Raw genomic sequence first — 25,509 nt, 5'->3', positions numbered from 1 at the left:
CACTGTCGGGATGCACATGTGGAATAGAATGCACTGACGGTGGGGTAGTACTGACGGAGGGATACACTGTTGGGTAACACTAATTGAATGAGACTGTGGTTGTACTGATTGAGTTACACACGATGGAGTCATACATCGTGGGTTACTACTGATGAAGTGACACACTGGGGGTTTGTAGAAATGGAGTGACTCGCAGTGGGGTAGTACTGATTGTGTCACAGTCTGTGGGGATGTACCGATGGAGAGAGACACTGTGGGGTAGTACTGATGGGTTTGAAGATTGTAGCGGGTACTGATGGAGAGACACATTATGGGGTTGTACTGATGGGGTTACAGACTGTGGGATAGTACTGATGGAGTGGTGGTCCTGATGTAATGACACCCCATGCGGAAGTAATGATGAAACCGCACACTGCGGTATAGTACCGGTTAAATTATACATTCTCGTGTAGTACTGAAGGTGTGCGGTCGTACTAATGTAATGACATATTCTAATGTCGTACTGATTGAGTGAAACACTCAGAGGTAGTACTAAAGGAATGACACTGTGGAGTAGTAGTAATGGATTGACACACTCTGGGTTAGTACGGATGGAACAACAAGCTTAAGGCAGTACTGGTAGAGTACAACACTGTGGGGTACCGCTGATGGAATGACATACTGTGGAGTAGTATTGATGGCATGACACTGTGGGGTATTACTGATGTAATAACACATTCTGTTGGAGTGACCCAGTGGGCTTGTCGTACTGCTGGATTGACACACTGTGTGGTAGTACTGTTGTGATGCCAAACTGTGGTGTAATACTAATGGATTTACACACTATGGAGTCACAACGATGGGCTAGCACAACGTGGGGTAGTCCGGATGGAGTGACACACTTTGGGGACCACTGAGTGGATGACATACTGCGGGGAGCACTGATAGAGTGACGCGTTCTGGGGTTGTACTAATGGAGTGGCATGATGTGGGGCAGTACTGATGGAGTGTAACACCATGGAGTTGTAGTAATGTAGTGACCCATTGTGTGGTAGTACTGATGGAGTGACGCACTGTGCGGTAGAGCCGTTGTGAAGACAAACTGTGGACTAGTACTTATACAGTGACACACTATCCGGTAATTCTGATGGAGTGACACAATTTGTGGCAGCAATGGGATATTCCCGATTGAATGATAAATATCGGGTAGCTCGCAAGCTGCCGCTTGCACAGGTCGGGTGAAACGATCTTAATGATGCGAACGATAACAATAACCAGGACCTTCTCGAGGATTGAATTAGTCACACGTTTTTATTTGAAGTCACAATATAACATTCAGCAGCCAAAACGTTCAGCAGCCGAGATGTAACCACGATTGTGGATCTTACTGCCCAGAAGATTATTAGAGGCTTCCGCTGAAGATTGATATGGCAGTTCGTATCAATTGCATGGATTGTGGTAAGATATGGAATTTTACCAAGCGAATCAATAACCAGTCGATGACTACAGATATGTCAATATGTTATATTGTGACCTCAAATAAAAACGTGTGACTAATTCAATCCTCGAGAAGGTCCTGGTTATTGTTATCGTTCGCATCATTAAGATCGTTTCACCCGATCTGTGCAAGCGGCAGCTTGCGAGCTAATTTGATAGACGAGAAGCTGGCCGCTATGTCGTAAAATTCCATTCTAAATTGGAGCGATCAGCTTGAATTTAATCCTCGGGAATATTCAGACAGAAATTGCCTTCGCAAGCGATGAAATGTGAGATCTTATCTGAACTGGAGTAATTCATCGTAAAAATCTGCCCAAGCTGGAACGATTTATTGGAATGTATTCTGCAGGAAGTTCAGAAAGCTTGTCTTCGCAAGAGGCATAGACAACGAAAGTTTAGTAAGCCGCGGGGAGATTTATGCCCAAATCTTTCAACCGCAGAATTGAACAAGCATTTCGTGGAGGATGCAGCGTTGTATCTGTCTCTTAGAGTTATTTGAAGACTATTAGCTCTTGGATAGAGACTGTGGCGAAAACAGTGATGAAATCGCTGTCTGCTTTAAAAAATATAATTTCTGCAGCAAGTGATAACGAAAGCTATTTTCGAGTCATCGAGGGCTTGGAATGCGACCAGGATAGCAACGACCTTGGGAGTCCCTGATTACCAAGTCTTGTTTGAAAGTTCTAAGCCAGATAAAGTACATCGGGTCTTTTTCAAGTAGCTCAAAATGTCTGAGATTAAATCTGATGTTCAGTCACAAGGTAGCGATAGCGGAACACGGCCTAAAGTGGAAAAAGGGGCAACCAAACTTACTTAGAAAGGTAAAGACATAGCATTTAAACGCAACGATAAGCTGAAGAGACGTAAATATAAAATGGCTGAGAAGACCATGGAAAACATCAGAGAGCTAATAAAGTCCGGACAGGAGGCTGAGGTGTGGTTCAACCTGAACCATCTTCACCACCTTAAGGACGAACAGCTACAATTAGCACCAAAATAATGGGATAAGCAGGAGAAATGGATGCGGCAGGTGGGAGAAGCTTTCGATGGATTTAACCAAGATGTTGTTGAGTATCCAAGCCGAGTAGGTCACGAGGCCGCACCCTCCAATATCGAGGGCGCCTTATGCCAGGGTGGTGATGACGCAGACTCTATCCGACCTGGAGATAGTGCTTCAAATATTTCGAATTTTAAATTGAGCATCAAATCTCGTGCAACTTCGATGCGTGCTGTTCGTAAGGAGGCAGAGTTGGAACTGGCTGTTCTTGCAGGGCAAGTTGGGTTCATGGCACAGAAGCACGGGATTGAGGAGCTAGAAGGCCGAGGAAGGAGACAGGGGAAATACGAAGAAGAATGGAAGAGAAAACAATTATATTACGAGGAGGAGAGATCAATTGAAAAGAGAGAAATAACGTTTGTAATTGGAGTCTAAAATGGCAGCAGCCAAGACAAAACTCAATGTACTTGGCGCTCCAAGATCAAGAAGCAGCTCGATAGTATTTGGTAGGATGAGTTCTTATCGAGGACAAAGAGCTGCCCAAAGCCAATTGCCAGTTGGCCGGGAACCATCCGTGACTGAACCCTGGCATGAATGGGGCCCACAGGTTGTTAGGCCGAAGCAAACAATCTGCAGACCATTGGTTAAAGCTAGTGATACGGTGTAGCGGTGCCCGGGGATTAGGCCACTCCCTGGGTCATCCCCCTCGGCACTGAGTGTACAGGGCTGGGGAGGGGTCTGGAGCTACGGGGTTTGCCTGAAGGGGCTACAGTTTACTCTCGTGCGAGTGACTGAAGAGAGTGGATTTGCTGATGCTATATTAAAGTTACTGTTAATCCTTACCTGGCGTCTTGCCTGATTCCTCCTGCGTCCAGACCCACTACACTGGTGACCCTCGACATTTCCTCGCAAGTCGCGATGGACCCGACCGCTCCTCCACCCGCACTACCCGGGCCTGCCGGTCAGCCGCCTCTGGACCCTGCCAGAACCCACCCCGTGGACCCTGCCGACCGCACTGCTCTCCACGCCGTGGCCTTGAAGCTGCCTCCCCTGTGGACCGATGACCCTGACTTCTGGTTTGACCAGGCCGAGGCGCAGTAACTGCCGACGCCACCAAGTACTTTTATGTTATTGGCGCCCTCGACCAGGCCACCGCGCGACGGGTCCGACCTTTCCTCCGCCCCCCCCCCCCCGGCGGGTGATAGGTATGAGGGCCTTAAGGCCTTTCTTCTGCGGCAGTTCAGCCTTAGCGAGGCCGACCGGGCGACCCAGATCATCCGGATGCCGCCCGTCGGTACTACTGGGCGACATTTTAGCGCTGATGGGCGACCACGAGCCCTGCTTTTTATTTAAACATTCTTAGCTGCTGCAGCTGCCGTCCGATCTCCTCCAGCAGCTCATCAACGACCCGTTCACCGACATGCAGGCGGTGGGCGAGCGCGCCGATGATCTCTGGATGTCCCATCAGCTGGCCCTCGACGCGCTGGAAATCCCTCCGACGGCCGACGACGATCCGCAGGTAAGGGCCTCGATCGCCCGCAGCTCCACAGATCCTCGACGTCCTTCGCGACGGGCCCGCTGCACCAGTACACCCGGCCGGCAGCACGTCTTTGCCGTGCAGCCTGCCGGTAGTTCTTCCGCACGCCACCGGAGGTCACTGGTTGTCTGATCGGCCCGCACAGCCGCCCGTTTCCACAGACGCCAGCAGAGGGGGCTGGTGCTATTTTCTCCGGCCCTGGGACCCTTCTGCCCGTCAATGCTGGCAGCCCTGTTCGGTCCCGGGAAACGCAGTGATTGCTTCGGCGGCCGGCCAGACTCACCGCGTGTGTGCGTGGGATCGCCGCACGGGGCTCGTTTCCTTGTGGACACAGGGGCTGAGGTGAGCGTCCTTCCCCCTTCGAATGCTGACCTCCGCAGTGGTAAACGCGGCCCCCTCCTCGCTGCGGCAAACAGGACTCCAATCCGCTCGTCTGGGGTGCATACGCTCTCCCTCAACTTCGGAGAGGCCCGCTTCTCATGGCCATTCGTCATCGCGGATGTGTCCCAGCCATTGCTGGCTGCGGACTTTCTACGGGCACATTCCCTGCTCGTGGACGTTAAGCGGCAGCGTTTGGTGCATTTCGTCACCTTACAGCATGTTTCCCTCCGCGTGGGCGACCCGGTCGTTCTGCCTGATGGGCCCCTGTCATCCGTGGATGCTACGTTCTCGCGAATTCTGGCCGAGTTCCCCGAAATCCTAGACCCCCAGTTCCATTCCTCCGCCCCGAAGCACGGGGTGGAGCATCACATTCCCACCACTGGCCCGACCTTCCACGCCCGGGCGCGGCGTCTTGCACCGTATACAAGCTCCGTATCGCTCGAGAGGAGTTCCGCCTTATGGAGTCCCTGGGTAATGTGCGCCGCTCAGAGAGCCCGTGGGCGTCCCCGCTCCATATGGTCTCCAAGGCAGACGGTGGCTGGCGCCCTTGCGGTGACTTCCGTCGGCTTAACGATGCCACCATCGCTGACAGGTATCCAGCCCCCCACATTCAGGACTTTAATGCTCACCTGGTTGGGGCCACGGTGTTTTCTAAAGTCGATCTGGTGCGTGGCTATAATCAGATTCCCGTCCACACCGACGACGTCCCCAAGACGGCCATCGTGACGCCATTTGTCCTTTTCGAATTCCTCTGTATGCCGTTTGGACTCAAGAACGCTGCGCAAGCCTTTCAGCGGATTATGGACTGTGTGTGCCGTGGCCTGGAATTCGTGTTCGTGTACCTTGATGACATTTTTGTGGCGAGCCGCGCGGGACAGGAGCATGCTGCCCATCTCCGCCAGCTATGCTAGCGCCTTAGCGATCAAGGGCTGGCCATCAACATTGCTAAATGCCGTTTCGGGGTGTCATCCATTGATTTCCTGGGCCACCACGTGACCCCGCGATGGGCGCTGCCGCTCCCGGACAAGGTGGACGCGGTGCGCCAGTTTCCACGCCCGACCACCGTGCGGGGCCTCCAGGAGTTCGTTGGGATGGTGGCCTTTTACCACCGATTTGTGCCGTCTGCAACCCGGATCATGCGCCCGCTGTTTCACCTCATGGCAGGCAAGCGCAGGGAGGATGAATGGACTGACGATGCGGTGGCGGCGTTCCAACATGCCAAGGAAGCCCTGGCTGCGCCCACGATGCTCGTGCACCCACGGGCGGATGCACCGACCAGCCTGACGGTCGACACTTCGGAGGTGGAGGTTGGGGCGGTGCTCGAACAGCACATTGATGGGTGTTGGAAGCCACTCACTTTTTTCAATAGGCACCTCAGCGGCGCACAACGGAACTACAGTGCGTTTGACCGCGAGCTACTTGCCCTTTACCTTGCGATCCGCCACTTCCGCTATTTCCTCGAGGGGCGTACCCTCACCGCGTACACGGACCACAAGCCCCTCACCTTTGCGTTCGCCAAGGTGTCCGACCCGTGGTCAGCTCGCCAGCAGCGGCAGCTGGCTTTCGTCTCTGAATACACTACCTCCATCCGTTTCATCGGGGTAAAGACAACCAGGTGGCCGACGCCTTGTCTCGACCCGCGGTCCACGATGTCCTGCAAGTGGCCGATGGCATCGACGACTCAGCCCTGGCGGCGGCCCAGATGACCGATAATGAGATGTCCGCCTATCGTACCGCCGTTTCCGTTGTGAGGTTGGAGGACGATCCCTGTGGCACTGGGGGCGCGACGCTGCTTTGCGATGTATCCACCGGGCAGCCACGCCCCATCGTTCCCGTTGCCTGGCGGCGCCGGGTGTTTCAGGTGCTCCACGGACTGGCCCACCCTTCCTTTCGGGCGATGACGACCCTCGTAGTTTCCCGTTTCGATTGGCACGGGTTGCGTAAACAGCTTGGGCATTGGGTGCGCACCTGCATTCCGTGCAAAACTGCCAAAGTACAGCGGCATGTGCGAGCGCCGCTCCAGGAGTTCATCGTCGCTCGACAGCGGTTCGACCACATCCATGTGGACATCGTGGGGCCGCTGCCGCCTTTTCGGGGCTTCACCCACCCCCTGACTGTGGTTGACCGTTTCACACGGTAGCCAGAAGCGGTCCCACTACCGGACACTTCTGCCTCTACTTGTGCCCGTGCCTTGGCGGCTCACTGGATTGCCAGGTTTGGGGTGCCGCTCGACATCACGTCCAACCGGGGGCCGCAATTCACCTCCGCACTGTGGTCAGCCACGGCTCACCTACTGGGGGTCAACCTACACCGCACCACTGCGTTCGCCTGCGGATGTTACGCAGTGGTGCGGTGGAGCGTTTTCACCGCCAGCTCAAGGCTGCCCTGAAGGCCCGGCTTGCTGGCCCGGACTGGGTCGACGCGTTGCCGTGGGTGTTGCTGGGCGTCCGCACTGCGCCCAAGGACGACTTGGCCAGCTCCTCGGCTGAATTGGTGTACGGGGGCAGTACGGGGCCCCACTGACAGTGCCCGGTGAGTTCATTCCATCAGCCCAGGGTCAGGCGGAACAACCATCGGCCGCCCTGCAACGCCTTCGGGAGACGGTGGGCAAGCTTGCACCGGTGCCTACGTCTCGCCACGGTTCGGTGCGGTCACATGTCCCATCCGCTCTGCAGGACTGTCTGTTTGTTTTCCTGCGCCGGGATGCACACCGGACGTCCCTTCAGCGTCCGTATGAGGGACCGTTCAATGTGCTCGAGCGTGGCTCTGCCACCTTTGTTTTGGACATGGGGGGTCGTCCTGAGACTGTCTCTATTTCGTGGCTGACGCCGGCGCACGTGAACATTAACCCTCCGGTCCTACTGGCATGGCCTCGCCCTCGGGATCGTCCTGCGTCCCGGCCCTTACCCCCAGTGTCCCCGCGGTTGTCTTCCCCTGGCGGAGTGGTTCCGGTTTCTACGCCCGCCGTGGTGCGCACACGGGCTGATCGTCTCATTAATCCCCCTGACCGTTTCGTGCCTCCGGTTCTTGGGGGGGGGGTGTCCTGTGGCGGTGCCCGGGTATTAGGCCACTCCCTGGATCATCCCCCTCGGCACTGAGTGGACAGGGCTGGGGAGGGTCTGGAGATACGGGGTTTGCCTGAAGGGGCTAGAGTTGACTCTCGTGCGAGAGACATAAGAGAGTGAATGTGCTGATGCTATAGTAAAGTTACTGATAATCCTTACCTGGCGTCTTGCCTGATTCCTATTGCGTCCAGACCCACTACAACGGCACACTTTACCCCACACCTTCTTCAAGGACGGACGGGATGATTTCATGAACTGAGGGATGAGCAGGGGCGTATTCGCACTAAAGCCCCGAAACATCATGATGGAGACCGAAGTAATATGTGCGACATATTACGGAAACAAAATCAAATCAACGAACTTCTGGCTAAACAGAATCGGTCTTCTACCCTACCATCATGAAACATTCCTGTGTATGATTGTGATCCCTTGCAATATCAACTTTTTAATCAAGGCATTTGAGAGAGGAGTAGAAAGGAATACTGATGATGAAAGTGATCGTTATCATTTTCGGGAACAATATACGAACGGACCAGCCAGAGAATTATTTCGTAGCTGTCAACATTTACCTTCGATCCAGAGCTATCAAGAGTTAAGAAGAATGCTTAAAGAGCATTTGGCCATGAGCGGAGGATTGCCACTGTTTGACTAATCTTCTTGAATTTTTTGAAGAGGTTACCAGGGAAATTGATAAGGGCAAGGCTGTGGATGTTGTCTATATGGACTTCAGTAAGGCATTTGACAAGGTTCCACATGGAAGGTTGATTAAGAAGGTTAAATCGTTGGGTATTAATAGTGAGGTTGCAAGATGGATTCAACAATGGCTGAATGGGAGATACCAGAGGGTAACGGTTGACAATTGTATGTCAGGTTGGAGGCCAGTGTCTAGTGGAGTGCCCCAAGGATCTGTGTTGGGTCCACTGTTGTTTGTCATTTACAATAATGATCTGGATGATGGTGTGGCAAATTGGATTAGTAAATATGCAGATGATACTAAGATAGGTGGAGTAGTTGATAGTGAGGTAGATTTTCAAAGTCTACAGAGAGACTTGGGCCTTTTGGAAGGGTGGGCTGAAAGATGGCAGATGGAGTTTAATGCTGATAAGTGTGAGGTGCTGCATTTTGGTAGGACAAATCAAAATAGGACGTACAGGGTAAATGGTAGGGAATTGAGGAATGCAGTGGAACAGAGGGATCTGGGAATAACTGTGCATTGTTCCCTGAAGGTGGAATCTCATGTGGATAGGGTGGTGAAGAAGGCGTTTGGTATGCTTGCCTTTATAAATCAGAGCATCGAGTATAGAAGTTGGGATGTAATGTTAAAATTGTACAGGGCATTGGTGAGGCCGAATCTGGAGTATGGTGTGCAGTTCTGGTCGCCAAATTATAGGAAGGATGTCGACAAAATGGAGAGGGTACAGAGGAGATTTACTAGAATGTTGCCTGGGTTTCAGCACTTAGGCTACAGAGAGAGGTTGAACAGGTTGGGCCTTTATTCTTTGGAGCGTAGAAGGTTGAGAGGGGACTTGATAGAGGTTTTAAAAATTTTGAGAGGGACGGACAGAGTTGACGTGGGTAGGCTTTTCCCTTTGAGAGTGGGGAAGATTCCAACAAGGGGACATAGCTTCAGAATTGAGGGACAAAGGTTTAGGGGTAACATGAGGGGGAACATCTTTACTCAGAGGGTGGTGGCTGTATGGAATGGGCTTCCGGTGGAAGTGGTGGAGGCTGGCTCGATTTTATTATTTAAGAGTAAATTGGATAGGTATATGGATAAGAGGGGATTAGAGGGTTATGGTCTGAGTGCAGGTAGATGAGACAAGGTCAGGGAGAATGGTCGGCGTGGACTGGTAGGGCCGGACAGGCCTGTTTCCATGCTGTAGTTGTTATATGTTATATGTTATATGTATGGAACTAAAATGAGAGTCAGCGCTTCAGTGCCTGAGGAGCTAAAAATAGAACTTCGCACAAATAAACTGTTGGACCAATGTGAAGAGAAAGTGAAAACTGGGGCAGGAGGAGTAACACAGTAAAAATGCTGCTCCTGCATGGCAGACCGCAGTAATTGCCGGGCATCCATACGTACAAGAGGTAAACTGGAAATACTCAGATGACTCAGAAGATATCAATGGAGAGAGAAAGAGCATCTAATGTCACAAATGGATGATCTTATCAAAGTTCCGATGCTGGTGAAGCAAATGCACGATGTGATATCGTTTCGCAAAATACAAGCACGCAAACAGTGGTGTGGACCGCACTCTGCATTCGAGTGTAAACTGGTGCGTCAGCGCACCTGAACATTGCTACAGAATCAGTTCCTGACAAACGTTTATTGTTCTACACAAATAATGAAAATTGGTCACCTATTTATGTCTTGCTACTTTCAAGATGGCAGCTATATTTCCAAACGTTGTGACTGTAGAAATGACATTTCGAATCAACATATCTCAAAGAAATCCTCTGATCGCCGTCTGAGTGTAAAGTCTTCCCTTCAGGTTCCTTGCAAATCATCCTCTCCCACAATAAACCCATGACAACTGGTTTTGAATTCCCCGTGCTGGGTAAATGAGTGCGCATTCATCCGATCTATTACTCTTATACACCTTTATACACCCGTATAACTCCACCCAGCTTCCTGCGCTGCAAGCATTAAAGTCATCATCTCTCCATACAGCTCGGCTCATACAAGGATAGAATAGTGAAGCACTGCTCTAACTACTGACGGTAATAGCACAAATAGAGAAACGTGCACACACTGAACCGAGAGTCATAGGGTCACAGAGTAAAGAAACTGGCCAAGCACCTATCTATGTCGATGCTATCCATTTACTAAATACCATTTATTCGCACCTCATCCGCACAATATCATGCCCTGACACTATATGGTTAAGGAAGGCGGTACTTACCTAAAAAAAACGATGTAGAGACTGAAGTTGAGATTTATCTCTCGGATGAAGGAGCTGCCAAAGGAACCACAATTGATCACATCATCTACGCTGTGCAGTTTGGAAGAATATAAGTGAATTGATTGACACTGTAAATATAGGATTCTGAGAGGCCTGGACGGGACAGATGTTGAAAGCATTGTACAACCGATATATGGGTGTTGACTTTAGGATACAAGTTTCAGAGTAAGTATTTACCATCGAGTGACTTGTGATGGGAAGTAATTTACGTTTGCAAATATATCTGAATCTCCAGTACCACAGAAAATTAGTCATGATAACTCATTGCGATCAAACATAGCTGGAGAGAATGTGTTTGTAGACAATAGGCTAATGAAGGCTAATGTGACCAGCTATGGATTAATATAAGTTCAAGGTCAGTTCCCGTTTAATATTGAAAATAGGAACAGCATCGCGCTTTAAATTATGCATTCGGCAGTGTACATTTATGTGATCGGGGATGGAGTGTCTATTATCTCCAAACGTCGGGACAGAGGTTTCTTCACCTATTCTACCCCTGAATGCTCGACTTTATCACCAAAAGTCCTCAGTCGGTGAGGACAGGTTACACTTCCTCCAGAATAATTCCGGAGCCCTGCAAGGATTCGTTTTCAGTCCACTGCTATACCTCCTTTACCTGGAGTACAGGCCCAAATCTGCACCAATTATTTGGAGTTGAAAATAGTTGAGAACAAGTTGAATGCGTTACACTTACCAACAATCTGTCGCGGGGCAAGAACATCGATGCGACATCCAAGAAGGCACACTAACACTTCTACTTCAGGTGGAGTCTCAGGAAATGTTGCCTGTCAACAGTAACACTTACAGTGTTCTCGTGAGGTACCGTAGACAGCAAACTGCCGGGTTGGACCACATTTTGGATCGGGAACATGCGAAGAGAAAGTGAAGACTGGGGCAGGGGGAGTAACATAGTAAAAATGCTGCTCCTGCATTGCAGACCGAAGTAATTGCCGGGCATCGACACATACAAGAGGTAAATAGGAAATACTCAGATGACTCAGAAGACACCAGTGGGGCGAGGAAGAGCATCTAATGTCGCAAATGGATGACCCTGTCAAAGCTCCGATGTTGGTGAAGCAAATGCACGATGTGATATCGTGTCGCAAAATACAAGCACGCAAACAGTGGTGTGGGACCGCATTCTGCATTAGAATGTAAAATGGTGCCTCAGCGCACCTGAACATTGTTGCCGAATCAGTTCCTGACAAGCATTTATTGTGCCACACAAATAACGAAAGTTAGTCACCTATTTATCTCTTGCTACTTTCGAGATGGCAGCTATATTTGCAAATGTTGTGACTGTAGAAATGCCAGCTTCGAATCAACAAATCTCACCGATCTCCTCTGATAGTTCGTTCTATGCACGGATCACCGTCTGAGTGTAAGGTCTTCCCGTCAGGTTCCTTGTAAATCTTCCCCTCCCACCATAAACCTCTGGTGTTTGATTCCCCGTGCTGGGTAAAAGACTGCGCATTCATCCCATCTATTACACTTACACACCTTTACAGTTCCACCCGGCTTCCTGCGCTCCAAGGAATAACGTCCTAATCTCTCCCTATAGCTCAGCCCATACAATGAAAGAGTAGCGAAGCCCTGTTCTAACTAGTGATGGTGATACCACAAATGGAGCAACGCGCACACACTCGACCGAAAATTAGTGATGATAACTCATTACGTTCAAACAGGGCTGGGTCAAATATGTTTGTAGACAATAGGCAAATGAAGACTAATGTGACCAGCTTTGGATTAATATAAGTCCCAGGTCAGTTCCCTTTTAATATTGAAAATAGTAATCGCCTCGCGCTTTAAATTATGCATTCAGCAGTGTACGTCTATGTGATAGGGGTTGGAGTGTTGATCTTCTAGAAACGCAGGGACAGAGACATCTTCACCTACTCTACACCTTAACTCTCGATTTTAGCACCAACAGTCCTCAGTCAGTGAGGACAGGTTACACTTCCTCCAGAATAACACCGGAGCTCTGCAAGGATTCGTTTTCAGTCCACTGCTATACCTCCTTTACCTGGAGTACAGGCACAAATCTGCACCAATTGTATGGAATTGAAAATAGTTGAGAACAAGTTGCATGCGTTACACTTACCAACACTCTATCGCCGGGCAAGCACATTGCTGCGACATCCAAGAAGGCGCACTAACGCCTCTACTTCATGTGGAGTCTGAGGAAATGTTACATGTTAACAGTAACTCTTACAGTGTTGTCGGGAGTTACCGCAGACAGCATACTGTCGGGTTGGACCACATTTTGTATCGGGTACATGTCTGTCTAGAAGGCGAGAAATTGCAGGGAGTTATATATGTAGGTTACTCCATCACACGGACCAGACGTTCCACCATTGACTCCATCTACACATCACGTTGTCTCGAACAGAAAACGGCCAACGTAATCGAAGGATTGTCCAAACCTGTCTGTTCTTCTTTCCCCTACTCAAGTCATGCACAAGGTATAGAAGCTTCTCAGCGAACAATACCGGATAAAGCAGTAGCTTATTTTCCTTTGTTATCCGGGTTCTGAACGGTCCCTCCATATACTAGGGTACTGTTAAATTCGCCTCTACACCATTACGGATATCAGAAGGTATATCAAAATGCTGGAATAATTTAGCGGTTTAGGCAGCATCTCAGGAGAAAATGAATAGGTAACAATAATAGACAATAGACAATAGACAATAGGTGCAGGAGTAGGCCATTCAGCCCTTCGAGCCAGCACCGCCATTCAATGCGATCATGGCTGATCACTATCAATCAGTACCCCGTTCCTGCCTTCTCCCCATACCCCCTCACTCCGCTATCCTTAAGAGCTCTATCCAGCTCTCTCTTGAAAGCATCCAACGAACTGGCCTCCACTGCCTTCTGAGGCAGAGAATTCCACACCTTCACCACCCTCTGACTGAAAAAGTTCTTCCTCATCTCCGTTCTAAATGGCCTACCCCTTATTCTCAAACTGTGGCCCCTTGTTCTGGACTCCCCCAACATTGGGAACATGTTATCTGCCTCTAATGTGTCCAATCCCCTAATTATCTTATATGTTTCAATAAGATCCCCCCTCATCCTTCTAAATTCCAGTGTATACAAGCCCAATCGCTCCAGCCTTTCAACATACGACAGTCCCGCCATTCCGGGAATTAATCTAGTGAACCTACGCTGCACGCCCTCCATAGCAAGAATATCCTTCCTCAAATTTGGAGACCAAAACTGCACACAGTACTCCAGGTGCGGTCTCACCAGGGCCCGGTACAACTGTAGAAGGACCTCTTTGCTCCTATACTCAACTCCTCTTGTTACGAAGGCCAACATTCCATTGGCTTTCTTCACTGCCTGCTGAACCTGCATGCTTCCTTTCATTGACTGATGCACTAGGACACCCAGATCTCGTTGAACTCCCCCTCCTCCTAACTTGACACCATTCAGATAATAATCTGCCTTTCTATTCTTACTTCCAAAGTGAATAACCTCACACTTATCTACATTAAACTGCATCTGCCATGTATCCGCCCACTCACACAACCTGTCCAGGTCACCCTGCAGCCTTATTGCATCTTCCTCACAATTCACACTACCCCCCAACTTAGTATCATCTGCAAATTTGCTAATGGTACTTTTAATCCCTTCGTCTAAGTCATTAATGTATATCGTAAATAGCTGGGGTCCCAGCACCGAACCTTGCGGTACCCCACTGGTCACTGCCTGCCATTCCGAAAGGGACCCATTTATCCCCACTCTTTGCTTTCTGTCTGTTAACCAATTTTCTATCCATGTCAGTACCCTACCCCCAATACCATGTGCCCTAATTTTGCCCACTAATCTCCTATGTGGGACCTTGTCGAAGGCTTTCTGAAAGTCGAGGTACACCACATCCACTGACTCTCCCTTGTCAATTTTCCTAGTTACATCCTCAAAAAATTCAGGTCGAGGCCCTTCTTCAGACTGATGTGTGGCGACGGGACGGGGCAAAGATAGGATGCAGTAGGAGACAGGAAGACAGTGCGAGAACTGCGAAGGAGAGGGGAAAGAGAGCGAGAGACGAAGTATCTGAAGTGGGGTACCGCAAGGGTCAGTGCTGGGAGTCCAGCTATTTACAATATATATTAATGAGTTGGACGAGGGAATTGAATGCAACATCTCCAAGTTTGCGGATGACACGAAGCTGGGTGGCAGTGTTAGCTGCTAGGAGGCTGCAACGTGACTTGGATAGGTTAGGTGAGTGGGAAAATGCATGGCAGATGCAGTATAATGTGGATAAACACATTTGGTGGCAAGAACAGGAAAGCAGACTATTACCTGAATCGTGGCCGATTAGGAGAAGGGGAGATGCAACGAAACCTGGGTGTCGTGGTACACCAGTCATTGAAAGTAGGCATGCAGGTGCAGCAGGCAGTGAAGAAAGCGAATGGTATGTTGGCATGCAGAGCGAGGGGATTTGAGTATAGGAGCATGGAGGTTCTGCTGCAGTTGTACAGGGCATTGGTGAGACCACACCGGGAGTATTGCGTACAGTTTTTGTATCCTAATCTGAGGAAACACATTGTTGCCATAGAGGAAGTACAGAGAAGGTTCACCAGACTGATTCCTGCGATGGCAGGACTTTCATATGAAGAAAGACTAGATAGACTCGGCTTGTACTCTCTGGAATTTACAAGATTGAGGGGTGATCTTATAGAAACTTACAAAGTTCTCAAGGGGTTGGACAGGCTAGATGCAAGAAGATTGTTCCCGATGTTGGGGAAGTCCAGAACGAGAGGTCACGGTTTAAGGATCAGGGGGAAGTCTTTTAGGACCGAGATGAGAACGTTTTTTTTCACACAGAGAGTGGTCAATCTGTGGAATTATCTGCCACAGAAGGTAGTTGAGGCCAGTTCATAGGCTATATTTAAGAGGGAGTTGGATGTGGCCCTTGTGGCTAAAGGGATCAGGGGGTATGGAGAGAAGGCAGGTACGGGATACTGAGTTGGATGATCACCCATGATCATATTGAATGGCGGTGCAGGCTCGAAGGGTCGAATGGCCTACCATGCACATATTTCCTATGTTTCTATTTTTCTAAGTTAAAGAAATCAATGTCCTTACCGCTGGGGTGTAAGCTGTCCAAGCGAAATATCCTCTGTCATTGCGGATACTCGAAATGATCGCACTGCAATACGTACCTGTAATACTTGCGGATACTAGAAATTATCGCACTGCAATACGTACTGAAATGATGCACTGCAATACGTACCAATGCTTCGAACTATGTACTGCACTCTGTATCTTCCACATTGCTCTATCTCTTGTCATAGAGTTATCCAATCCAACAGCACGGTAACAGGCCTTCTAGCCAGATTGCCCATGCGGACCAATGTGTCCCATGTACACTAATCCCTCATCTCCATCTTTCATCCATATTACTCTAAATCTTTCCGATTCATGAAGGAGTCTTACTGTCCTTGTCACAATTTTCGCCTCAAATACCTCCCCTGTCAATTCATTTTCTATGTGATTCCATATCTCCATCATCTTATGTCTTCGAGTTTGAAATGCTACTGTCTATATATCACCAAGATATCACCAAATTAAATTTTCTTGGCTCTAAGTATTAAGTTAAATTTCTTTTCATTTATATTGTGGACACAGTACAGTTCTATTGTTTGCAAATGCCTAATCTCTGCTTCCATGACTTTTTTAAATATAACCAGAAGCGATACAGCTCGTTAAGGTGAAATTAAAGTTAACAGAGAAAGCAAACAACAGTTTTAAATATGACCAATTGGCCAGATACGGATCTCTAGCGCAAATATTCAATCAGTAACATCCAAAGTTTAAAGATCACGAAGCAGCAACTCTTAAAGAAATAGTCATAAATGTCAACTATCAAGATCCAAGAAGTTGAACAAAAATAATTGTTTGCAAACATTTTATATAGTAAGAGATCGCAGAGTTATGAACACTGCCCAGTCTAACACACAGAATCTGCCTGCTAAAATGCCCTACTACGGTTTTCAGAGTCCAGTGGTCTAGCTTGGCACTCTAGTATCTTTGGTATCTTTGCTCCATCATGGTCTGCTTAGGCTAAGCCACCAAGCACGACATCCGGCGGTTGCAACGGATCATTCGCACAGCTGAGAAGTTTGTTGGCGGAAACTGCTCCCCACTGATGAACTGTACACTGCAAGCGCCAGGAAGCGAGCGGGAAGATCACCTCTGACCCCTCTCACCCTGGCTACAAACTATTTGAAGCACTTCCCTCTGGAAGGCGACTCCGGACTGTCAAATCAGCCACAGCCAGACATAAAAATAACAATTTTCCACTAGTGGTGGTTCTACTCAATAACCATAGTCTGTAGTTTCTTTTTTGCTCTGGTTTATTTTCACCCACATGTTCATACCGTAATGGTGTATACTTATTGGTTTGATATGTTTATGCTTTATTCTTAATAGTTAACTGTATTGTTGTATTGTCATTTGTGAGCGGAGCACCAAGGCAAATTCCTTGTATATGCATACTTGGCCAATAAACATTCATTCATTCATTCATTCATTCATTCATTCATTCATTCATTCATTCATTCATTCATTCATTCATTCATTCATTCATTCATTCATTCATCAAATCGGCACTGACCGACGATCCCCATACACTAACACTATCCTGCACACACTCGGGGCAATTAACAATTATATCAAGCCAATTAATCTACAAACTTGTACGTATTTGGAGTGTGGGAGAACGTGCAAACTCCGTATGGACAGCACCCGTGGTCAAGATCGAAGGCGGGACTCTGCAGGGCCGGATTAAACTAGTCCGGGGCCCGTAGCAAATGGTACTTTTGCTACAAAGTTAATCCGGCCCTGTATCTAGGGGTTGCCAACTTCCTCACACCAAAATAAAGGACAAGGTGACGTTGAAGCCCCGCGCCCCAATGGCGCCCGCCGGGGCCGGGGGCGGGTTAACGCAAAACTCCGCTAGTCGGCGCCCGGAACTCCACTGTCCGGAGGTAGATACAAAATGTGGGGTAACTCAGTGGCTCAGGCAGCATCTCGGGAGAGAAGGAATGGGTGACCCTTCCGAGACCCTTCCGAAGGGTCGCCCATCTTCTGCTGGACCTCCATGAGGCGGACGGCGAAGACTTCGCCATCGACGACGAGGGCGACTAAAGTATCCGAGGAAGGCGCTCGATCCAGGCTGCGAGAAGACTACGACACCGTGGATCAAGACTGCGACGAGCCGGGCCCTCGACGCTCGGTGGAGGGGTGGATCCTGTTTGTGAACGGGGTCCACGAGGGAGCCGCCGAGGAGGAAGGACATCCACGACAAGTTTGCCGAGTGCGGTGCGATCAAGAACCTGCACCTCAACCTGGACCGGCGCACCGGCTACCTCAAGGGCGACGATCTGGTGGAGTACGAGATCTGGGCTACAAGGAGGCGCAGGCGGCCATGGAGGGTTTGAACGGGTCCCAGCTGGCCGACAGCCCATCAGCGTGCACTGGGTCTTCGTCAGGGGTCCCTCCAGGAGTAAGAGGCGGGGTGGCCGCAGGACTACCCGGAGCCCGGACAGGAAGCGTCTCTGAACCTGGACGGAGTGTTGAGCGACCGGTGAGGCGGAGTGGCCCGCACGGCGCCGGGGAACGAGACACGCCCGCAGATCGCCGTTCCCAAACTGAGCAGTGCGTGACAGGGGCCGTTTAATCTCAGTCGGAACAGCCGTGGGGCTGGGGAGAGGGTGGGGGGAGAGTAAAGTTGGCTTATGCAAAACAACACTCAGAAATAAAGTATTTTAGTTTTTTAAAAATCTTCAGCCTGAAGAAGCATTTAGTGCGGGGCCCTCGAAAATGCTACTTTTGCTACTCGGTTAATCCGGCACTGGGCCTCTGGAGCTGCAAGGCATTAACTCGACCGCCTCGCCAACGTGCCGCCCCAAGTCTGCAGCGTTCAAGTCAAACTATGCTGTACGGCACAGGAAATCTACGTGACCATCGCAGAGCCATTGATGTTGCCTGGAGGGAATTTCGGACCAAGCTGGATAGTTAAGACAGTGAGACGGATACCCGCAGATTCTGGCAAGGCTTTCACGCCCGAACGGGCTATAAAGCGAAGGCGGGCAACATCGATGGCAACAAAGAGACCCTCCCCGAAGAGCTCAATGCATTCTCCACCCGCTTTGAACAGATGTTCTGGAGGAATGTCACCGCCCAGGGAGTCTCTGGTGTACCCGCACCAACGGTTACTGAGGCAGGCGTAAGATCGGCCATCCTGAGGGTGAATCTGTGGAGGGCAACTAGCTCGGATACAGTCTCCTGCTGTACACTCGACTGTGCTGCCAAATTCGGCAAAAACCACCTCTACAAGTCTGCAGGTGACAACTCTGTGGTGGGCGGATCATGAACAATGACGACACGGAGCACAAGAGGAAGACGGGGAGCTGAGCAACACAGTGGGTGTCAGGAGAGCATCCTCTCACTCAAAGCCAGCAAGATGAAGGAGCTAGTTATTGTCGGCAGGAATCTTGATGGAGCACCCTGCCCCAATCTGCATCAATGGGGCCAATGTGGAAATGGTTGTGAACTTGAAATACCATGGCATTAATATAACCAATGATCTGTCGCGCACCGACCATATTTAAGCGTCAGCCAAGAAAGCACATCACTAGGAATCTGAGGAAATTCAGCATGCCTCCAATGATTCTTACACACTTCAGGGTTCGGTGCTGTGCCCAATGCTGTTTGACGTCTATGTCAATGGTTTGGATCAGAATGTACAAGACATCACTAGTAAGTTTGCAGATGTCACTAACGTTGGTGCTATTGCAGATAGCGAAGATAGTTGTTAAGAATGACAACTGGACCTTGATCAGTTGAGCTGGTGGGCTGAGAAACTGTTGACGAAGTTTAATGCAGATAAGTATGAAGTTTTGCATTTTGAGAAGTCAAACGAGCGCACGGGTTACATAATGAATTGCAGGGCGCCGCGGAGTGTTGTAGTGAAGAGGGATCCAGTAGTGCAGGTACACAGCTCCTTGAAAGTGGCTTGACAAGTAGACAATGTGGTCAAAAAGGAATTTGGCACATTGGCCATCATCAATCACAGTATTGAATATCGATGTTGGGAGGCCATGTTGCAGTTTTACAAGACATTGGTTGGGTCTCAGAGTATTGTGTTCCGTTTTGGTCATCCTGTTGGAGGAAAGATTGTGTTAAGATGGAACGGATACAGAGCAGATTTACTCTGATGTCGCCAGCACTCGAGTATTTGAGCGATACAGAGAGGTTGAGGAGGTTAGGACTTTATTTATTGGAAAGCAGGAGGATGAAGGATGATCTTTCGGGGTACACAAGATCATGAGAGGAATAGATTGTGTCAATGCACAAACTTTTTAATCAGAGTAGGGGAATCGAGAACCAGAGGACATCTTTTAAGGTGACCGATGGGAGATTTAATAGGAACCTCAGCAATATATATTTTAAACAGCGCAGGTTGGTGTGCGGATCGAGCTGTCGGAGGAGGTAGATGAGGCAGGTGCTATCACAATGTTTAAAAAAACATTTAGACAGGTATATAGATAGGTTAGGGTTAGACGGATATTGTTCTAATCTGGCAGGTGGGCCTGGCGTCGATGATTCGTGTTGCTCAGCAGGGGCAAGTTGGGTGGAAGGGCGTGTTTGCCCGCTGTATGACTCTCTTATTCAAGGTTCAAGGTCAATTTATTGTCACATGTACCAATTCACGTACAGTGAAATTCGAATTACCAAACAGCCATACTAAAAAAAAGCAACAAGACACACAACTAAATAAAAGTTAACATAAACATCAACCACAACGGATTCCCCGTCTGAGTATATCCTGTCTTTCTCCTCTGTTTTCGAAGCGTGGCAATTTCTACGATCTGCTTTACATTGTCAACGATTTTACTGTGTTGCTCCCATATTCCATGTTCACACCTTCTATTTGCATTAGTCTAACAGTTCATTTATTGTTTACAAGCATTCATCACCTTCTCCTGCACACCAGCATCGGCTCCAATTTTAGTCTCCATCAGATTACGAACATTACCGCTCTGGTCATGGTTCTTACCCACCTCAAATTATTTGGTTTGGTTCGCTTAGGTCAAGTTTATATGTGTCATGGGTACTGGAGTAGAGTGGAATTATCCCAACTTTTTTCAGATGTACCATATATATATGCAAACAGTTTATTCGTGTACAATAGATAGAGCAAAGAGGAAGATACAGAAGTAAACTGTAGTTCATGATATAGAACATCATGCTGCATATCGTACTTTAATTTCTTCAAACCCTGATTTATCCGTAAATTTGCAAGAATGAAAAACATCTGTGCAAGCCGCGTTGCATAATTCCGCTCAACGTTTGTCCTAAGAAACGGAAATGGACAGTTGAGAATACGAGTTTTGTGAAAACACAAAAGATTCATTCGAGCAGATGCAGTAATTCTCATTTAACTGTGGGAACGCAGAGTTGGAGAGGAAGATGATGCAATATTTCCATGACCTTTGAGACATCCCACTGGCTTGGCGGAGTTGTATGATGCGAGGCACAGAGGGTTGCAGGTGTTGGTTTAGGATTAGGATTATTATTGTTACGTGGGGTACAGTGAATGAAGAAACTGTGCTTTGCATGTTATCCAGGCAACCAGATATTCCATGCATAGGTACAATGAGTTCGACCTCAAGTACCATAGATAGAGCAAAGGGGAAGATGCAGAGTGGGATACAGTTTCAGCAATATAGCGCATCAGCTCCAGAGACAAAGTTCAATGCCGTCGAATAGGAAATGTTAATTAAACAGTACAATCGCTTATGGAAGGACCCTTAAGAAGCCCAATAGCGGACGTGAAAAATCTGCTGGTTGTGCGCGCTTTCACGCATGTGTACTTTCTGCCGACTGGAGCAGGGCGAAGAAGGAATGGTCTGAGTGAACGGATCTTTGGTTACATTGGCTGCTTTTCCGAGGCAGCGTAAAGTGTAGATGGAATCAGTGGTGAGAAATCTGGTCTGTGTAATGGACTGGGCTACATTTACCAATCTCTGCAACTGCTTGAGTTCCAAGGCACAGATTTTCACAAAACAAGCTGTGATGCATCCCTACATAATGCTTTCTATGGAGCATCTATAGAAGTTTGGAAGAGTCACTGGAGGCATGCCAATTTTTCCTCTATCTCTTCGGTATAGAAAGTGGTCTGGGGGCCTTCTGGCCTGGTGTATCCATGTGGCTGGTCCACGACATATCTTTGGTGATATTAAATCGAAGAAACGTGATGCTCGCTAACATTTCCTTTTCAGCATCATCGTTGCTGATTGTGGCACGCACTTCAACATGTTTCCTGAAGTCAATGACTAGCTCTGGCTGACAGTGAGGGAGAGGTTATTGCCCTGATACCACGTTTATTCGTTGTCTATCTCCAACGGGAAACAAAGGCACACACGCACAATGCCAAGCTCAGGTTTGTTTAGACATTCAATCATAATTATCACACTGGTCTTGGTCTCTCATACATTTCCATAACTGGTCATATTAGTTTTCCATATTGTCCATTAAAATATTCTACCCAAAAGACGTTAGTGCGCCTTCGGGTTGTTGCTTCCGTGTGTTTGATCCAGGATATGCCTTGATAGTATTAACACCAACGGGAAAATTCAACCATTTTCACTTCTGCACCATTGATGCTGATTTGGCATGTATTGTACCTTGCTTCCTGAAGTCAATAACTAGCTCCTGTATCCTTCCGGAATCGAGGGAAAGATCATTGTCTTGGCACCATGTGTCTTAGTTCTGTATCTCTTTCCGGTACTCCCTATTGTCATTCTTCCTGATTAGACCCATTACGGTGACGTTGTGTGAAAACCTGTAGATGTAATTAAAGATAAATCTGTCTGTGCAGTCGAGAGTGTAAAGGTAGTATAGCTGGGGACTGAGGATGCATCCTTGCACGGCACCGATGTGGAGAGTTATTATGGAGGAGATGGTGTCCATTATCCGCACTGTCTGTGGTCCTTGGGCATTAGAGCCTTGGAAGCAGTGGCGGAGGCGAGCAGATTCCTAGGTCTCGTAGTTTGGAGATAACAGCCACTCCTTCCCCAGCAGGCACAGGTACACACCGTCACACGCACAATGCCTAGCTCAAGTATGTTTGGAATACAAGATCATAATTACAATCTATTCTTGGTTTCATGTTCATTTCCACCCAGGTCACATTAGTTTTAATTTCCCTATTTTTCACAAAGATCTTCGCCCCAACCCTGTCTGCATTTCATAAATGGTCATTCTTGTTTTCTGGGGTAGATAATACTGTCTACGATTCAGATACATTACGAGAATATTTTACATCAGTCACTCCAAGGTGAATTCTTATCCTAAACGATAATCCGAACGTGATCATCCACAGGCGACTGCAATTCTCTCAACATCTATCCTGCAAAGTTCTCGCAGAAGTCTCGATGTCGGGGTCAATGCATTCACTTATCGTTCTTACGAGCTGCACAGAATGGATGATCTGATCAATTGTTCGCCTTTGGATGATCTGATCAATTGTTCGCCTTTGAGAGCGACGGATAAGTCACGAATTCTGCCTCTGCCCCGAGTCGAAGGTAAGTATCCCGTTCTTTAAAAGAGATAATGCCAGGCCATAATATTCTGCGGACTATGTTCTGGTAAATGGGATTTAGTAATTGGACAGCATACACACAGACAGTTTTTCGGCCTATGTCTATGCTGTGTGACTCAATGGCTATTGGGCCGGTGTGTGCACGTTTCTCCACACATGGTATCGCCGTCAGTAGTTATAGCAGGGTTCACCACTATTTCCTTGTAAGGGCAACTCGGCAGTTGCAATAGACAGCCAGGATTGGTTATTGAATTACCTTTATTGTCATTCAAAATAAATTGAACGAAAATCATTTGCCACGCAGCCACAAAAGTACAGAGTAAAAGACGCAAGACACACAATTTAAACACAAACATCCATCACAGTGACTCCTCCAGACACCCCCTCACTGTGATGGAAGGCAAAAAAAACTTCTCTCTTCCCCCATGCTTCTCCCACGGACAGATAGTTCGACCTCTGCCGAGGCGACCGAGGCTTCCGACAAGGAGATGGAAGGTCCCGCGGCCGAGCCGTGCCGGGCGATGGAAGGTCCCGCGGCCGAGGCGTGCCGGGCGATGTACCGAGTTACAACGAAAAGCGTGGTTTTGCGTGCCATCCACTCAGATGAGTCTTACTATACTTGGGCACAACCGACAATTTCTTGTCGTCTCGGGCAGAACTATATCCAAACCAGGCTGTGATGCATCCCGACCGTGTGCTTTCAATGGTGCATCTGGAGATGTTTCTGGAAGTTTTGTCCGACTCCTCCGGAAGTCGAGTGTGTCTTCTTGGTTGTGTTATCTGTGTGGTTGATCCAGGACACATCGGTGGTAATATTTACCGCAAACAACTTGGGTCGCAACTATTTCCAATTCCGCGCCATTAATCCTGATTTACGCATATACTCCACATTGCGTCCAAAAATTAACAACTAGCCCCTTTCTCTTGATGACATTGAGGGAGAGCCTATTGTTCTGACACAATGTGAGTAAGCTCACTATCTCTTTCATGAACTCCGCCTCATCATTGTCCCTGATCCGGCCCATCACAGGGTTGTGGTCAGTTAACCTGTTGACGAAATTAGAGAGAACAGTGGAAAGTGTGAAGAGGGAATCGTAGGGGACCGATATATCATCCTTGCAGGGCGCCGGCGTTGAGAGTCTTTATGCAGGGGATGTTGTCACCTATCGTCACTGACTGAGGTCCGAGGGCCATCGAGCCGAGGAAGCAGTGGCAGAGGGCGGAACACATATCTAGGCCCTGGACACAGGTACGCACGGCCACACTGCCGCAACCCCCCCTCCCCATCCTACACTGCGGACACAGGTGCACACGTCCACACGGCCACAAACCCCTCCCCTCACCACCCTCCACTGCGGACACAGGTACACACGACCACAAGGCCCCACCACCCGTCCCCACCCCCCGTCCCCACCCCCCCACCCACCCCCCACTGTGGACACAGTTACACACGGCCACAAACTCCTCCCCTCCCCACTCCCCATTGTGGATACAGGTACACACGGCCACAAACCCCTCCCCTCCCCACCCTCCACTGCGGACACAGGTGCACACGTCCACACGGCCACTAACCCTTCCCCTCCGCACCCCCACCCCCACTGTGGACACAGGTACACACGACCACACGCACACAATGTCAAGCTCAGGCCTGTGCAAGCCTTTACTACCATAATTATCCAACTGATCCTGGTCTCGAGTTAGTTTCCATACCTTAGTTTTCAGTTCCTTCTTGTGCACAAGGAACTTCGCTCCAACCCTGTTTGTATTTCATAAATGTGCATCAGCGTTTTTTGGGGTAGAGGGTACTCGAGATTCCGATATATCCGAGAGAGTGAATTACATCCCTTCTCAGTCATTCCAAGGTGAATTTATGTTCTGATATTCTGATCCTAACATAATCATCCATATGCCCGTTGCTTAATGGTCTGAAGATCTATCCCGTTAGGGCAAGTCCCACAAATCAATGGCAATAAATTCACTTGGTGGTCTTACAAAGTAAAGGATCTAATCAATTGTTGGTCGTTTCAGAGCCACTTTATGCTTGGGATAAATCTAGACTTCTGACTCTACACCGATTCAATGGTAAGTATCACATTCTTTAACACAGAGAGAGAGAGACAGGGCATAATATTCCGTGGATCAAGTGCTAGTAAATGTGATTGAGTATTTGGATAGCATTGACAAGGAGATTTGTTGGGCCTGTTTCTCTGCTGTATGACAATGACTCCTGGTCCAGTCTCTGTACGTTTCTCCGCATGTAGTTGCGCCGTCATTAGTTATAGCAGGACTGTATTGCCATTTCCTTGTGTGTCCGAGATGGGAGGGTGAGGACTTTATTTCCTGAAGTGAAGTAAGCTGAGGGGGTAGTGATATGAACACGTGTAAAATCATGAGATGAATAGATAGGATGAATGCAAGCGCTATTATGCAGGATGAATAATCAAAAATCAGATGTAGGTTTAAGATGAGAGGGGCAA

General features: G+C 48.6%; 1 pseudogene; it reads left to right on the top strand.

Annotated features, from left to right (window-relative positions):
- Positions 1-17,524: 17,524 nt before the first annotated feature.
- On the top strand, positions 17,525-17,985 carry LOC144612493 (RNA-binding protein 8A pseudogene; annotated as a pseudogene).
- Positions 17,986-25,509: the final 7,524 nt, after the last annotated feature.

This window comes from Rhinoraja longicauda, unplaced genomic scaffold, assembly GCF_053455715.1.
Source record: "Rhinoraja longicauda isolate Sanriku21f unplaced genomic scaffold, sRhiLon1.1 Scf000046, whole genome shotgun sequence".
Classification (NCBI taxonomy): domain Eukaryota; kingdom Metazoa; phylum Chordata; class Chondrichthyes; order Rajiformes; family Arhynchobatidae; genus Rhinoraja; species Rhinoraja longicauda.
Note: the sequence above shows the minus strand (reverse complement) of the source record. Positions and strands in the feature narration are given on the sequence as shown.